The sequence below is a fragment of the Musca autumnalis genome, unplaced genomic scaffold (genome assembly GCF_047663935.1).
Source record: "Musca autumnalis isolate F117 unplaced genomic scaffold, ASM4766393v1 scaffold_3, whole genome shotgun sequence".
In the NCBI taxonomy this organism is placed as follows: domain Eukaryota; kingdom Metazoa; phylum Arthropoda; class Insecta; order Diptera; family Muscidae; genus Musca; species Musca autumnalis.
Genome location: NW_027411866.1, coordinates 161,555,004 through 161,573,558, shown reverse-complemented (window position 1 = coordinate 161,573,558; position 18,555 = coordinate 161,555,004). Strand labels below are relative to the sequence as shown.

Here is an 18,555-nt window from a genome sequence, read left to right as displayed (position 1 = left end):
AATTATTATAAATTATTATTATAAGTTCGTAGAAAGAGTTCCCACGACTAAAAAAGCCTAACTATTTTTTCCATAATATCATAGGTTGTCTACAAATGATCAACATAAAACAGTTTGCTTCTGTACAAAAGACCCTGTACATGAGTTAACAACAGCCGCATGACGTGAGTTTGGTTTTGGCTGGTAAATACAAATTTCTCAGTGAAAATGTGTCAATTTTTCCAAATACTATTGGTAGTTAAATAAAATTCGCACTTAGTTAAAGTGTAATTTGCATTGAAAATTTGACAAAAATGCAAATAGTTTAGTATTTTGGCAGGAAAATCAAATTCGCACTTAAACGATTGGCAGCAAAATCAAAACTACTGTATTATGTTTTTTAATATATTTCCAATATATTTTGAAAGTTTGTAGCATGGCACTTCAACGGATGATGATATCGGTCTAAGTGGCATATTCTCTTTATGTACTTTTGGAAGACCGTATAGTCGTGGGGCATTGGATGCATGTGTTGTTAGTTTATATTTTTCTTGTAGTGTAATGTGGTTTTGTTTAAAAAGATCAGTGATAATTTTATTGTTGGTTCGTTGTTTTTGTGTTGGATCAGTTCTTATTCTTTTGTAAGTAGCTTTGTCTTCAAGGAGATTGTTCATTCCGTTCTTATATGTTTCACTGTAAATTACTACAGTTTTGTTGCCCTTATCTGCCTTTGTAATTATGATTTTGTCTTTGTGTTTTTTAATGAAGCTTTTCGTGTCCTCAAATATTCGAAGAATAAATTTGTCTTTCTGGCTTATTTTTGTTGATCGTTTGTATGTTAGAATTCGATTTGTTATTTTTGTTCTGATAATGTCCTTTTGCCTGTCATCACTCAAAGTCTGTACCCATTGTTCAAGATCAACTATTAATTGTACTGAAGAAAATTTCGTGTCGTTGATTGGAATGGAAAATTTGGAGCCAAGAGATAGTAGCCACATACTTTCTTGACTGAAATGTATATTTGTCTCGTTCACAAACCATGAGGAGTTAATTTTTAGACCAAAGCTTTGTAAACTTTTTTCTTTAAGTCTGTTTAATTTAGAAGATCGTGTTTCCCTGTCCTGAGATGATAGATATACATATCGTGTGCTTTGTCTCTTTATGAAGTTGTCATATTCTCCGAGCACAACAACGATATACAAAAGAAGAAGCAAACAACAGCTTTAGCGCAACATTGTCTTGAAAGCAACCATACAGCTGATCTTGACAATGTAAACATACTAGACAAAGAAAGAATAGAGAATAAGAGATTAACGTTAGAGAGCTTACGGATACAGCAGAAAATGGAACACGCAATAAATAGAAAAGAAGACAAGGACAACACAAACTTTTGTTATATAAGTTTAAGTTTATTGACACTTAAGAACCCTAAATGTCAAATTATAGCTAAATCGGCCTGAAAATGTAGCTACAAACGTCAAAATACCGCCAATCGGGGGGTACCGTTATATGGGGGCTATACCAAAACGTGGACCTACAGTTTGTCAAGTAATTGTTTTCGAACCAAGAAAACTAACATTTTTCTGTATTAAGCTATGAAAAATTACTGATAATTGGGATAAAAATGTCGGGTTTTTTGCAAAAAATAGTTGGTAGACTTATTAAGGACAAGATAGGATGTATAAAAAAAAATTGACCCACGTAGTCCAGGAAAAAATAACGAAAACCCATAACTACATATAATTCAAGCTGTCAAATAAATGTTTTCGAAATTTAATGCAGGTTCCAAAATAACCCATATTTTGGTAATTTCTTGAAAATCATGACATTTTATGAATGTTATTCTTAAAAAGGGTAAACTACTAACAAGTATCAACAATATTAGGCATATAATATCCCTACTAGGAGGGTTACCATATGAACCAAAGGAGTACCAGGTCATATTACATTTAAACAGGGTCCTATAGGTCTTATACCGGGAATATCTGAAAACTAAGGCGTTTTTTAGTTCACCAGGATGGACTGTCATCAATTGCAATAAAAATTACCTACAGAATAATTAGATCAGAAGGGTTGCCAGATCGACTAAAAAGGTACCAGGTTATATAAACAATGAACGAGGCCTCCTGTGCCCCAAAACAGGCACCGAAGTTTGTTTTTGTTTACTTAAAATTAATTAAGAGATAATGGCATTTCACTAAATAATCGGAAATATCACAGTAGGAGACCAATATTGCTTAGAAATGTATGGGGTAAAGGTTTCGAAAATTTTCAGAAATGCATACTTCGACATATTGGACAAATTTCGCGTACTCTGCAGTACTACTGTAGTACATTTTTAAGGGGAAAATTATGTTGATGGGTAAATAATGCTTCAGTGTTAGCATGGAAGCAAAAAAGCTTAGAGAATTCCTCTGAACTGACTATAAACAGTGGAAATCGGAGGTCTATTAAAAATCAGCATAGACTGACAATATCTTATATATGCATTTCTAAGCGATTTCTGTACTTTTATGTCATATTTTGGTTTATTTCCCTTATCTCTTAATTCCATTTGAGTTAAATAAACACATTTTAAGCCCTGGTGATGGATCCATGTGGCCTCGTTTACTGTTTATATAACTTGGCACCTTTTAGTAGATCTGGCAACACCCCGGATCTAATTATTCTGTAGGTAATATTTATTGTAATTGATGACAGTCCATCCTGGTGAACTAAAAAAACTCATAAAACGCCTTAGTTTTCAGATATTCCCGGTATAAGACCTATAGGACCCCGTTTAAATGTAATATGTAATATAATATGGTACTCCCTTGGTCCATATGGTAACCCTCCTAGTAGGGATATTATATGCCTAATATTGTTGATACTTGTTAGTAGTTTACCCTTTTTAAGAATAACATTCATAAAATGTCATGATTTTCAAGAATTTACCAAAAATATGGATTATTTTGGAACCTGCATTAAATTTCGAAAACATTTATTTGACAGCTTGAATTATATGTAGTTATGGGTTTTCGTTATTTTTTCTTGGACTACGTGGGTCAATTTTTTATTTATACATCCTATCTTGTCCTTAATAAGTCTACCAACTATTTTTTGCAAAAAACCCGACATTTTTATCCCAATTATCAGTAATTTTTCATAGATTAATACAGAAAAATGTTAGTTTTCTTGGTTCGAAAACAATTACTTGACAAACTGTATCGTCACCTGAAATGCCCAAAGGCGTAACCCTCAACGTAATCCTTTGAGGGTTACGTATTTTGGCATTTCAGCTGCCGATATGTATATACTTCTAATCCTTGCAATGCAGAATTTGTAATCGTTTTGATTACAGAATGAGTTTAAAGCCTCAGGACCTTTATATTCATTACAGAATTCCACAACACTGACATGGCATAAAGAAGGAATTCAGTTTTACTGGAAGTTTCTCTCAAAAAGAGTATTTAAAGAATAAATGTTTAAATATTTCTTAGACACATTGTTAATAAAATACACTTCAGTACAGAATCTTCAGAACAATATAAGTTTTCATTTAATTATTTATATTTTCATAAAAACTATGTCAGTGAAAAAAACGTAAAAATTTGTTAAAATAGCTCAAAACATTTTGTCGGATCAAAACATTTCGTGGGCCCGCCCCCTCTTCCCCCTGCGTACGTCCCTGGTACCCACCATGCCATGGTGGAGGATATGCATACAAATCCGATTAAAAACAATATGACAACACATGTTTTCTGAATATTAGACAAAGTTTTCATTGGCACCCACAAAAAGCATGGAATATGTTTATACATATGTAGGTTTGCTTATAACCAAACACACAACCTGTGTTCACCCTCCCTCCATTCACCCTTGACCAAATAAAATAACACAAAAACTTTATATTAGAATATAATTTTATTTTTATTAAATAACTTATGTATATTTATTATGCAACTTATGTACATTTGCCACTTATAGAAACTAGATAACACATTTTTTTAACTCAATAAAACAAAAGTAATAAAACCACAAACGTTTGGACGTGAGTTTGCTTACTTTCACTTCACACCGCTCCGGTCCTTCTACGCACTCCATTGGGGTCTATGCAAATTACTTACAGCCAAAAAGCTAATGCTCACCACGGTTTATGATCCAATTTGCTGACGTTGTTGGTGTCCCAGTTTGACTTTATCCATGCCATAGTTGAGACGCAATTGCTGCAGTTTATCTTTGGTTAGTCCTTGGGCAAGTAAATGACTTTCGGCTTGCTTGATGAGATCCTGAATGCAATCGAACATTTGAGTGCTCTGCAATAACTTCTGGGACATGTATTTGTGACGGTATTTGGTTTTGGCTTTTTTGATTTTGTTGTTGTAACGAGAACGACGACAGGCATCAGCACGTTGCTGTTGTTGTTGGTTTTGCTGCTGGAGGTGGAGCGATTGATGTTTCACTGGCAATAAACTATTGGTGCTGTTAATGCTGGTGTTGTCATTTGGCAATAAACTTACTGCACCTGTGGGGTTGATGGTTTGTTGATACAACTTCTCTGGTTGCAATTCCCCTAGCTGTTGTTGTTGATGCCGCGGTATTGACTGCTGACAATTTGAATTGCTGGTGGTGGTGGCATTGCGTCTTTCAATAATGATGGGATTCTCCAATAGCATTTGTTCAACGTACTGTTCCTCCATGCGGGCACAATTCTCTTTAATGTGTTCCATTTCCAATTGAACCATACGGTCGATATTTTGTGGATTTACGCACGTCGACAACATTGTGGCCGTATTTATGGTTTGCAACGGTAAATCCTGTGTTAAGGATGTGTAAAAATGCTGAAGGATATAATTCGTAGATGACGACAAAGTCGTTTCCATGCTGCTGCTGGCGTTGCAATTGAAGTTTTCCATTTTGCCAAAAGAAAGGTTTTTTCTGTATTTGCTTGACTGTTTTTAGTTGTTTTACCCACGACTTGGTTGGGTGAACTGTGTGAAATTCCAAATATGCGGTTGAATTTTATATCCTGCTTGTTTGCCAAAATACATACTTTGATACCTGCTTATTTTCGCGTTTTTCGCCAACAATTCAGGTATCAATGACCGCCACCACCATTATCTCAATTTTTCGCCTATAATTCAGGTATCAATGACCGCCACCACCATTTTCTCAATTTTCCGGATGCTCGATTTATGACATTGTTTATGCACAGCAGAACATTTTCCTATTGGCGCGTCATGTTTGTGTTTTTAATGGGAATTACCAAAAATAGTTGACCATGAATGTGTTTTGAAGGTTTTATTATGGCTTGTTGGACAAATTTGTTGTTCTATGGGTAAAGTTACAAATTGGAATGTAATCCTCAGGAAATGTATTTAAAATATTACTTAATTATAGTCACTCAATTATTTTCACAGTTAATTAATCGTAAGATTTCTCAATGAAACATTTTTAATTACTGTCACACCATGAATGTTTCATAAAAATTTTTTTAAGCGGTCACCGCCACTTCCAGATATTGAACAATTGTTATTATGTACTTTATTTTGATAAATAAGTGATAAAAATGTAGAGTCAATCGGAAAAAATTGAGATATGAGCATTGAAAGAGGAAAATCCGTTGTGGTTTGCATTATGTTAAGTTTGGCCTGGCCCTCCACCATAAAGTATTCTGAACTAAAATGGAATAATTAGATAGCCACGGATACACCAAATGCCTGAATTAGGTCAAAAAATTTATCTAAAAATTTCTTCAATCTGTTGGTACCGTTATATGGTGGCAATTCCATTGACGATTTTTGGTGGAGAAGTTTTGGGACCACTAAGAACCTTAAATGTCAAATTACAGTTAGTTCGGTCAAAAAAATAGCTAAAATCCCCAAAATACTTAAATCGGTAGGTGCCGTTATATGGGGGCTATACCAAAACGTGGCAATTTTTAATGGGGAAGTTTCTTTGACGAACCCCGCAAACGTTTTAAGGGCCATGATCTGCGAATCTGCACCTGGAATGTTCGCACTCTCTATATAGAGAAGGTGCAGTCTTCGCATTGGCAGACGTAGTTGAAAAGTACAAGGCCGATATTACTGCCATACAGGAAATACGATGGATTGGGAAAGGCGTCACAACAACACCTAAAGGTGACGCACTGTATTATAGCTGCCATGACGTAAAGCATGAGTTTGGTTGCGGATTCGTAGTTAGTCGGAGACTACAACATCTTGTATCCAGCTTCACCCCAGTGAATGAAATACTTGCTGCAAATCGAATAAAAGCTAAATTCTTCAACATCAGCTTTATTTGCGCTCATGCTCTCACTGAAGAAAAGGACGAACAGACCAAAGATATATTTTACGAGCGCTTAGAAGTAACAAATGACCGTTGCCCTGCCCATGACATTAAAATCATTCTAGGCGATTTTAATGCCAAAATTGGAAAGGAGAATATCTTCGGCCCAACAGTCGGGAAATTCAGTCTCCACAGAGAAACATCTGACAATGGTATGAGGCTGATAGACTTTGCAGCTGCAAAAAACATGGTAGTTAGCAGTACCAGATTTAATCATCTCGATATTCATAAGCGCACCTGGCTGTCTCCAGATCAAAGAACAAGTAATCAAATTGATCATGTTGTAATAGATGGAAGACATTCATCCAGCGTGTTGGATGTACGATCGTTCCGAGGCGCAAACATTGATTCGGACCACTATCTTGTTGCAGCAAAGGTACGTACCCGTCTAAACGTTGCAAATAAAGTACGAACAGACACAACGCGGAAGTTGGACATCGATAGGCTGCAAACACAACAGACAGCCACAGCATATTCCACTCAACTAGCCCAATTGCTTAACGCGAGCGCTCCTTGTCCTAATAACATAACAACACAATGGCAAAATATTGCCCACTGCATGCAAACAGCCGCAAAATCCATACTTGGATTCCAGAGACCTCCACAAAGGAGTTCATGGTATGACCAGGAGTGTCGTGCTGCTACCGAAGAGACAAATGCGGCATATAGAGCTACTTTACAATCAGTAGCAACGCGTAGTGCACGAGAGAGATATCGGGAGAAAAGGAGAGAAGAGAAACGTCTTTTCCGCAAGAAAAAGAGAGAAATGGTTAAGCGGGAGCGTGAAAAAATCGAGATGTACAGGAGCCAGAATGAAGTCCGAAAATTCTACCAAAGAGTGAAACATCAAACAGATGGCTTTGGTACCATATCCTCCTGTAGAGACCAACAAGGTAATCTGGTAACATATACAGATAGCGTGCTCAGGAAGGTACATTTCTCCAATCTGCTGGTAACCAATAGTAGCGAAGACGATGATACCACAGATCCAATCCCAGAAGATGGTATAGAATGTATACCGCCCGGCCAAGATGAGGTAAAAACAGCAATCAACCGGCTGAAGAATAATAAAGCAGCAGGAGCCGACGACTTACCAGCCGTGCTGTTTAAAACCGGAGGCGACGCGCTGATAAGGTGTATGCATCAGCTAGTTAGCACCATCTGGCAGGAAGAACGCGTACCCGACTATTGGAACCTGAGGAGATAAGACTGTATGCTCAAACTATAGGGGCATAAGTCTTCTCCCTATTGCCTATAAGATAGTGTCAGGGATATTGTGCGAACGACTAAAGCCAATGGTCAACGAAATAATTGGACCATACCAATGTGGCTTTAGACCTGGCAAGTCCACCAATGACCAGATATTTACCCTGCGGCAAATCCTAGAGAAGACCCAAGAGATGCATATCGACACATTTCATCTTTTTGTCGATTATAAAGCAGCATTCGACAGTCCCCTCCGATCAAAGGTATTCCACGCAATGTCTGAATTTGGTATCCCCGCAAAGCTCATCCGGCTTTGTAAGGTGACTTTAACTGATACTAGGTCCTCAGTTAAAATTGGAAAGAACCTCTCCGAAGAATTTTGTACCAAAAGAGGTTTCAGACAAGGAGACAGCCTTTCGTGTGATCTTTTCAACATTTTGCTGGAAAAGGTAAAACGTGATGCAAATGTCAAAAGAAATGGCACAATTTACACCAATAGCCACATGTTACTTGCCTATGCTGATGACATAGACATCATGGGACGATCAGTAAAGGAAGTAACTGATACCTTTAGGAAGGTCGAAGCAGAATCTGCGAAAGTGGGTCTGGCGGTAAACGGCGAAAAGACCAAATTGATGGTGTTGACGCGCAAAGCGTCCATAGAGCTCGGATCAACTGTGGAAGTTGGTACCTAAAATTTTGAGGTAGTTAAAGACTTCGTCTACCTCGGCACTGCAATAAACACAACAAACCACATCAGTTGTGAAATAAGAAGAAGAATTGTATTGGCCAACAGATGATACTATGGTCTAAGTAAGCAATTTAAAAACAAAGCCACATCTCGTCAAACAAAAATAACACTATACAAAACGCTGATACTACCCGTGCTAATGTATGGCTCCGAAGCATGGGTACTTGCGCAAGCAGATAAGGCAATGCTTGGTGTGTTTGAGAGGAAACTTCTTCGAAAGATCTACGGGCCGATTTGCGTTGACGGTGAATATCGACGTCGTATGAACCACGAGCTATATGAGCTATACAACGACATGAATATAGTTAAACGTATCGAGATTCAACGATTGCGTTGGCTAGGCCATATGATGAGAATGAGCGATGATGAACCCGCTAAATAGGAGTATGAATACTAGGGTTATGACTTTTTGACATGTTTCCTCAAAAATGATTTCCTGTCAGGGATAAATGAACTTTTGCATATTATTATTTATTTACTATGCTATCGTTTATTCCATTGAAAATTAAAAAATGTTCACGCACAAATCGATTTTAAAAAAATAATTTTTTGAAAAAATATATGAAATGAAAAAAAAATTTTTTCAAAAAGTTATTTTTTTGTTGCACGAATGGATAAATATAAGCCTACTAATAACTATAATAACGTTTATTTCATTCAAATATTAAAAAAGTCGCAAAAAATCACTTTGAAAAAATTTTAAATTTTTTGTTTTTTGTTAAAAAATTATATTTTTGAATAAAAGCGTTTACGACATTTTTACGATTCTCAGAATTAAAGAAAAATAGTGGGAAATAAATTTTATGTCATTTTAATTATCTCATGTGGCTCTAAAGTTTATTTTCAATAATATATATGTTTTCAGTGACTTCAAAAAATTGTCCATAATTTTGATAAATTCAAATCATTTTGTGCGTGAGGTTTTTTCACCGAATCACCTTATAATTAAGATATTATGTAATCTTATGGCAAAACTCAGCACGCTATGATACAGGGATATGAGGTTGTAAAAAAGTCATAACCCTAATGAATACATGCCACATGGCGGTGCACGCAGAATCGGCAGGCCTAAGCTTCGATGGAGCATACAAGTGGATAAAGAAATGAAAAGGCGCGGTATTCCAAAAAGTCAAGCGAAAAACAGAGAAAAATGGAGATCTTTTCTTAGTTCGGTCTATGGAAAAAATGTTCTGTAATGGGTCAACTAAGTAAGTAAGTAGTTTCTTTGTCAATATGGACCTCAAATGCCAAATTTCAGCTAATTCGATAAAAAATGTACCTAAGAGCTTCAAATACTTTAAATCGGGAGGTACCGTTATGTAGGACCTATACTACAACGTGAGCCTATCTCCACAATTTTTGTTGCAGAAGTTTTTTGACGTCTTGAAACTCTTAGTGCCAAATTGGAGACAAATTTTAGCATTCTAACTAAATTATTGTTGACGCCAGACTGATTACAACAGACGGTCATGACTAAATCGACTTAGAATTTTATCCTGATGAAGAGCATATGTAAATGGTGATCCATTTAGAGATTCCAACTTTCTTTAAAGAAAAAAAGAGAAAAATCAAATTGAATGGGGAATGTTTATTGTCATTTGAAAGAACATTCGATGACATTTATTTTTTGCAGATTATGTCTAACAAATATTGGCAGAGGCTACGTAGCGGATGGTCCATCCGTTGAGTCCAATTTTTAATGACTCGTTCAAGCTTTTCGACTGGTAACTGCCGAATGGCTAGTCTGATGTTTTCCCCCAAGACCGGAATTGAAGCGGCTTTATCCGCATACAATTTTGACTTTACATATTCTCAAAGGAAAAAGTCTAACGGAGTGATATGAGACGATGTTGGTGGCCAATCGTGCTCACCGAAGTGTTCTTTCAATAAATCAATTGATTGTTGCGATGTGTGGGAAGTGGCGCCCTTTTGTTGAAACCAAATGTCGCCGAGATAACGAGATTCAATTTCAGACATCAAATAGTCCGTTATCACGGCGCAATAATGGTCGCCATTGACGATGAAGTCCTAACCGGCATCATTTTGAAGAAACAGGATCCGACTATTCCACCGACCCACAAACTGTTATTTTTCCTGGATGAAGTGGCAGCTCTTGAATCTCTTTAACTTGCCCTTCTTCCCAAATGTGGTAATTTTGCTTCTTTGCATACCTATAAAGCCAGAAATGTGTCTCATCACTGAACAAAATTTGGCTCGAAACACACTCCCCACATAACGAGAATTTTCGTAAAAAAGTTGAACGATTTATAAACGTTGAAGAGGCGTAAGCTTTTCCATGATAAAATGTCAAACAGTATTAAACAAAAACAAGTAAGTCAAGGCTATAGTCGGACGGGGCCGACCATGTGATACCCTACACCTTTACCCCTAGGAATAAGGTTTCCACAAATCAAAATGTCTTTATGGATTCTGGTATCTTATCACACCAAGCTTAAATACAGTCGAAATCGCTTATAACGTCGTCGTTTATAACGTCATATCGCTTATAGCGACGAAATCCAAAAGTCCCGAATTTCTGCCCTTTATATTCCACACAAATAAATATCGGTTATAACGTCATCGCTTATAGCGTCATATCGGTTGTAACGTCGGTTTTTTGTGAAATATTTGAATTTTGCTATCGGTTATAACGTCGAATCATACGAAGAAGGAAATTGTCTCTTAATAATTTGTTGTATATATATTTTTTCAAACTCAAACAACAACAAAATACCAAACTTATCCACAACAGGTTCGAAGATGGCGGTTTCAAGTCAATTAAGCTTGAATGTTTGCCACCCAATGTCACATCTGTTTTACAACCCATGAACTAAGGTGGAATAAAATCATTAAAATAGCAATGCCGGATAAGCAAATATCCACTATCCTGTCAAGAATAGAAAAGGATCAAAGTACGAAATTAAATGTTTTGGATGCCGTGTTAGTGTTAGATGAATCATGGAAAAATGTAACGTCTTCTGTCATTGATAATTTTCTTCATCTTGCGAGATTGTTAATGGACCTTTAAAAGTTTCTTAAGACATTTATCTTCGTTCTAATTTCTCCCAACACGTAGAAGATATTCATTAATTATTTGCCATCGATGACAAAGTTTTCACATCTGCCATATATAATGACGACGACATAATATTGGAAGTTTTAGAAGGAGGCAATTCTAATGAACATAGTTCCAAATGCTGTAAGTGTCAGAGGCGTGTCTAGCTGTAGAAACTCTTCAAAAATTTATTTACTCAGAAGATGTTACAAACAAAAATGTTTTTTGAAACCCTTTCAAAACTCAGATCAGTAGGCCTATTCTGTAACTTTTATCGATTGAAAAGTTGTTAAAATTTCTTTTGTTTTTGTAACAACTACAAAACAAACAAATGAAATTGTTGTAAAATAAACAATGAGTAAAGTTGTTAAAAAATTACAGAATAGGCCTACTGAGTTAAATTTAAAACTTATGTCGGAATTCAAAAGCACAAACTAAAATAACAGACTCTTAGAAATAGAACCATATTCTATTTAAAGGTGATATTTTGAAGGTGATCTGCTGAAGAATGAATTTAATGTCGTTATTTTTATTATTTTGTAATTTATAGAATAAAAAAGAAAAAAAATTGAATTGATTTTATTTATTTACTTAATAAAACAACGTATTTATACCCAAATGTCACTATACATAATATAATATTACCTCTTTTATAAATATCGTTTATAACGACTATCGCTTATAGCGTCCGATTTTGGCCGGTCCCTTGATCGACGTTATAAGCGATTTCGACTGTAATAATATAATAATTGTTTCACAATCATCCTACAAGGGAGACTTCTCTCATATCAATAAGTGAGTGTACCCAGATTCATATTCGCTCATTGATATGGGACCCACAGCTCATCTCCGAGTCATAATGGCGTGTCCTAAGACACCACTTGTAGAGAAGTTTTACATGGCTTAAATACTCAGAAAAGGTCGCAAACCTTACTGAACGATATTTTACCACCGTTGAAAATTTGATTTTGCCGGGTAATCGTTCTGAAAAAAAGGTGGCCAAGCGACCCATGCTGCAATGTATGTATAAAAATCCAATTGGAAAACTAAAACGTTAGGGAACCATGTAATTTGTAATAATGCAAAAAAGTGGGAATGGGAAAATGTGGTTCTCTACACAAAACCATCAGGGGGAAGATCAGTAGTTATATTCCCACATATAGTCATCATCCAAAATTGTAATCATCTTCTTCTACCTAAACTCTTACCTCGTGCAAAATGCCGTGAATATTGAGCTATATTTGCGACCTCTAGCATGGTTATGATTACACTACAAACAAATAACTGGTTATATTAGGCTGTAACTCTGTTATCTTATCGTGTACACCAACACAATTGACATCAATATAAAGATCAAGCGTTCCTCGGAATGTCTCTTCCAGGAAAAAAGATATAAGCTGTATATTAAAAATTTTCACAATTTTCCCCCAAAAGTTGTTGTTTGTTTAACCCTCTAAATATTATCTGATCGCCATCTCAAATTGCAAGCTTCTTCTTTGTGATATACTGTTACCTTATTTAAAATTTCGAGGCGATCGGTCTATTATTGCGACCTACAGAACAGCTAAAAAATCTGATAAAAATTATGTTTTTGGTCCATTTCACCCCCTAAATATTTCACGACCATCACCAATTAAAATAGCGATCTATTCTGATGTGAAACAGATCTCCATACCAAATTTCGTGACGATCGGTCCATAAATGCGGCCTGGAATTTGATTACAATTTATAATGGACAGACGGACACACGGACGGACGGACACACATCTCAAAATCGCTTTATCTCGCCGAGATATGAAGATTAGTATACCACATTGGGGGTCTCCGACGAATACTTCGCGGTGTTACATGAATTTTTACCAAAACAAACTTATAATACCCTTTCCACATAGTGGTGTAGGGTATAACAATTTTTTAAATTTCCCAATATACCATTTTTTCGTAGTTAATTAAATTACAAACAAATGTTTAGAAAAATATTCTAGAATTATGGTCTGTTGGGTTTGTTTTTATACCCTCCACCATAAGAAGTTGGTATATTAAGTTTGTCATTCCGTTTGTAACTACTCGAAATAATCATTGTAGACCCACAAACTACATATATTCTTTATCAGCGTGCAATTCTACATCGATATAGCCATCCGTCCGTCTGTGGAAATCACTCTAGCGTCCGAAGGAATTGAAGTAGGTGGATGAAATTTTGGTAAAATCTATTATATGTCCGTAGGACTTTTGGTATTGAAAGCGGGCTATGTAGGTCTACGTTTTCGTATAGCCCCCATATAAAGTGACGCGTGAGTCGTCGTCGTTTTAAGGAATTCTTAAGATGTTTCTCCCATTTTACCATCGAATTGGTTGTAATTTGGTATTTTGTGTCTCCAGAGACTAAAACACATTTCTACCAAAGATTGTTTTTATAGGTCCACGTTTTGGTTTAGCAACCATATAACACCCCATATATAGTAGGCGTCACATTAAGATATTTTGAATGTATTAGTGTCATTTGACCAGAGAATCGGTTGTAAATGTGTATTTTGTGTTTCCAGAGGCTGAGAACATTTCTACCCAAATATTTTTATATAGGTTCACGTTTTGATATAGGCCCCATAGGACGGTATCACACCGAAGTAGGTGAAATTTGGTATTTAGTCATTTTCTGAGGTACAAACATTTCCCTCAGAAATTTGTTGGTATACGTCCACGTTTTGATGTATAGATAGAACGGTATATCCGAAATTTCGGTATGTTGAAGGTTTTAGCCTCATTATAACACCGAAATGGCTGAAAGTTGGTAGTTAGTCTTCGTTGAGGGTATAAAACATTCCACCTGAAATTTTTCGGTATAGGTCCACGTCTTCATATAGCTCCCATAGAAAGGTACCGCCCGATTTTCGGTATTTTGAAAGTTTTAGGCTCATTATTCTACCGAAGTGGCTGAAATTTGGTATTTAGTCTTTTTCTGGGCTACAAACATTTTCCTCAGAAATTTGTCGGTATACGTCCACGTTTGATGCACCCCCCATAGAACAGTATATCCGAATTTTCGGTATGTTGAAGGTTATAGCCTCATTGTAACACCGAAATGGCTGCAAGTTGGTACTCAGTCTTCGTTGAGGGGATAAAACTTTCCACCTGAAATTTTTCGGTATAGTCTTCATATAGCCCCCATAGAACGGTACCTCCCAATTTTCGGTATTTTGAAGGTTGCTGCTCAATATCCCATCGACTGACATTTTGTAGTTAGTCTTCGTTCCCCACCGAAATAGCTGATATTTGGTATAAAGTTTTTGATAGGAGTATGAAACGTTCCACCCCAAATGTTCCGGTATAGGTCGATGTACTCAAATAGCCCCCATAGGACCGTACCTCCCCATTTAAGGTATTTTGAAAGTTGTGGCCTCAATATACCACCGATATGACTGAAATTTAGTATTTAAACTGCCATGAGTATATAAAATATTGCAGAAGAGAAATTTCAGTATAAGCCCTTTTCTTCAAAACAAAAAACAAAAATGTCGCCCCAATGGGCTGTTTTGAAGGAGTATTATTAGTTGAGATATACGAGGGCAGTTCGGAAACTTCTTAGCCTAGCACAAAAAGCGCGGTATAAACAGAAAAATTTAAGTGTTTTGGAAACTTCCATTTCTGTTATGAACACATGTTAAATTTTGTTTCGATCTGGCAACTCCTTCATATAGAAACAGGTGTTCAAAAAAGACGCATCCGCAATTTTTTTACAATGGAAAAATTAGAAATGCGTGCTGTCATTATATATTTACATAAAAAGGTTTATAGGGACAAGAAATTCATAATGATATGGTGAATGTGTTAGGTGAAAGTGCTCCTTCATATGCAACAGTAAAAAATTGGGTTGCTGAATTTAAACGTGGTCGTACAAGCATTGAACATGAACCACGTAGTGGACGTCCAAAAACAGCAACAACAACAGAAATTGTAGCCAAAGTGCATGATATGGTATTAAATGATCGACGAATAAAAGTGCGTGAAATTGGTAATATCATGGGCATCTCAAATGATCGAGTCCAATTAATTTTGCATGAAGAACTACAGATGAAAAAGCTTTCTGCAAGATGGGTGCCGCATTTGTTAACAGTCGATCAAAAACGCATAAGAATGAACATTTCTCAAGCTTGTTTGGATCGTTTTAAGCGAAATAAAATGGGTTTTAAGCGTCGTTTCATAACTGTTGATGAGACAGAGACAAAAGAACAATCCAAACAATGGACTGAAGCTGGAGGAAGTGCCCCAAAGAAGGCAAAAACAATTCAATCGGCTGGTAAGGTTATGGCAACGGTTTTTTGGGACTTCGTAGGTATTTTATTGATTGACTATCTGCAAAAGGGTAAAACAATAAATACAGAGTACTATTGCAACCTTTGGATCTATTAAATGTACAAATTCAAAAAAACGCCCTGGCTTACAACACAAAAAAATAATTTTTCATCAAGACAACGCACCAGCGCAGAAGAGTGTTTTAACAATGGCTAAAATCAACGAATTAAAGTACGAGTTGCTTGACCACCCACCTTATTCTCCTGATTTAGCTCCCAGTGACTTTTACTTGACCCCAAGTATGTTTGGACGAAATGTGTTTCAGACAATTTGGAGTCGATTGAGCAATGTCCGTCCGTCTGTCTGTCTAGCTGGCTGGCTGGAGCGCACAGTAACTCTCGAAAGGATGAACCGATTCGGTTCAAATGTTGGCTTACGTAATATTTTGCCCAACCTTAGTTCAAGTTCGAAGATGGGCTATCGGTCCACTCCTTCTGGTACCTTCCCCACAAAAGTTCGAAAATGTTCGGAATTTTTGTGCGCACGATAACTCTTGAAGGGAGTAACCGATTTGGTCCATACTTTGCCCATAGTGAAATGTGTACCAGACTTAGATATGGTTTCAGCATGGACTGAATCGGTCCACTCCTTCGGGTACCTCCCACACAAAATTTCGGAAAAGTTCACTTTAGAGCCATCTCTCGAATCGCTTTGATTTTTGTTGTAGCAACTTTCATTCACCGCCCCCATACGACCGTACAAGTTTCATTAGGGGCAAGTGCATACTTCCTGAGAAAATAGCCTGAAAGTTGCAAAAAAACCCTATGACACCGTGTGAGGTGGTTGGAGCGCAAGATAACTCTCGAACGGATCTGCCGATTCGATCCTTAGGCCTTAGTAATATTTTGTCCAAACATAGTTTAAGTTCGAATATAAGCCATATCGGTCCACTCCTTCAGGTATCTCCCCCATAAAAGTTCAAAAATTTTCGGAAAAATTGTTCGTACGGTAACTCTTGAAGGTAGTGGCCGAATTGGTCCATACTTTACACATCGTAATATATCTACCATATATATATATATCAGTTTCAAATATAAACTATATTTGTCTACTCCATCCGGTACCCCCCACACAAAATTTCTGAAAAGTTCACTTTAAGACCTGACATCGAATCACTTTGATTTTTGTTGAAGCAACTTGCATTCACTGCCTCATTTATGACGGTAAAAGTTTTTTCAGGGGCAAGTCCATACTTCTTGAGCGAACAGCCTGAAGAGTGTAAACACCTCCTTTGGCACCATATGTAGTGGTTGGAGATCCATTCTTTTTATTATCTCCTCCGCAAAACTTTTGATCTTTAATCCTAATCAACATTTTTGTCGGTTCAAACGCCCAAAATTTTTAAAACCCCCTAAATGCATACGTTTTTTGGGGAAAAAATTGTTTCAATATACATAGGCTGAGGGTATATCTCTGTCGGCAAAGCCGACTGATACCTTTTTACTTGTTTATTATTATTTTTCTCATCTATTAACATTGTAGTTTCAGAATCCGCATAAACTTCCCAGATCTAAGCTCCTTTCATTTAAAGTTGGTTCAAGAGCATCGTGATATGTATATGCGAACGGAATTTGTTAAAGGTCATTATTTATGAAAGTTTTTAATTAAATGAATTAAACGAGCTAACGACCTATGGAATTTATATTGAAAAAGTGAATTCTAGCGAAGTCCCACACACCCAACCAATATGCTACGATCGTTTCGCTGGTGGTTTAATTCAGTTCATCAGACATATGCTTCAAAATAAAGTAAAATTTTTCGTTTTTCTGAAATTTGTTCACTTCACAAACCCTTTAAACAGAAAAACATGGATACCGAAGCCTGCCAATTAAGAAGCTACTGATCCAAAACATATGTTCAGAGATTTTTTAAAATATCCTAAAGTAATAAATTGCACATACCTACATACAAACGTAATTTCTTTTCTGTGTTGCCTCCATTACATTAAATTATAGTTGATATTAATTGATACCTTCCATCTCCCACTCCACCCCAAAATATTAATTTGCAGTAATAGGCATTTATAAAAAATCTGAAAATTACTTTATACAAATACGAAAACTCATACATACAAAAAGGTAAATCTAAATTTGAGCATAGCCTTTAAGGCTTTAATTTTTTTTAATTAATAAATTGTATTATCTCCCACTCTAATGGCGTCCTTAAAAATGTAATCAAATTGTATGTTCCTGTGAAAAATTCGACAGATATCAACAACAGAATAACATGCACTTAATCTGGGAAATTTTGTTTACTTCAATTTAAAAAAAAATCTAAAATTTTTTCAAGCATAAAAACATGCCGCGACATGTTAGCAAAAAAAAAACAACAGCAAAAACATGATGTAAATAAAAGGATTAGCGAATTTTTGAAAGGACTAAACAAGTAAGTACCTACGCATGACTGACTAGTAAACAAGCACGGAGCAGTACCTCATTGCAGGTACTTTAAATATTCGAGTAGCACATGGTAAGCAATATCCCGACATGGTTAACAAAAATAATAAAATATCGCATATTTGGGTGTGTGTGTGTGTTTCAAAAATTGCAATGTAAACAACCCAAACAGCCCAAGTGGTTTTACGGATAATACAAGGTTTTACGACAATAATCGAACAGAAGATGAAAAAACAAAGGGATTAGTAGATGAGTATGTTTTTCAAAATGATAGTCAAAACGAAGTGGATACAAACAAATAAATAAATAAATTAACGTTGTTTGAAGGTGTATTCTTTAATAATTATCTATATTAAACTGTTGGAATTATCTACACGCAGAGAAAAAAATATGTTTGATCCAACAATATTCCAAGAGCAATATATGTATTGTTAACATATTGTTGGATTCCTTATGTAGTATTGTGAATCCAACAATCGTTTTTG

General features: G+C 36.1%; 1 protein-coding gene across 1 annotated transcript in view; it reads right to left on the bottom strand.

Annotated features, from left to right (window-relative positions):
- The window catches only part of LOC141398353 (uncharacterized), a 285,059-nt gene that overhangs the window by 13,345 nt on the left and 253,159 nt on the right, over nt 1-18,555 (bottom strand). The window lies entirely within an intron of this gene.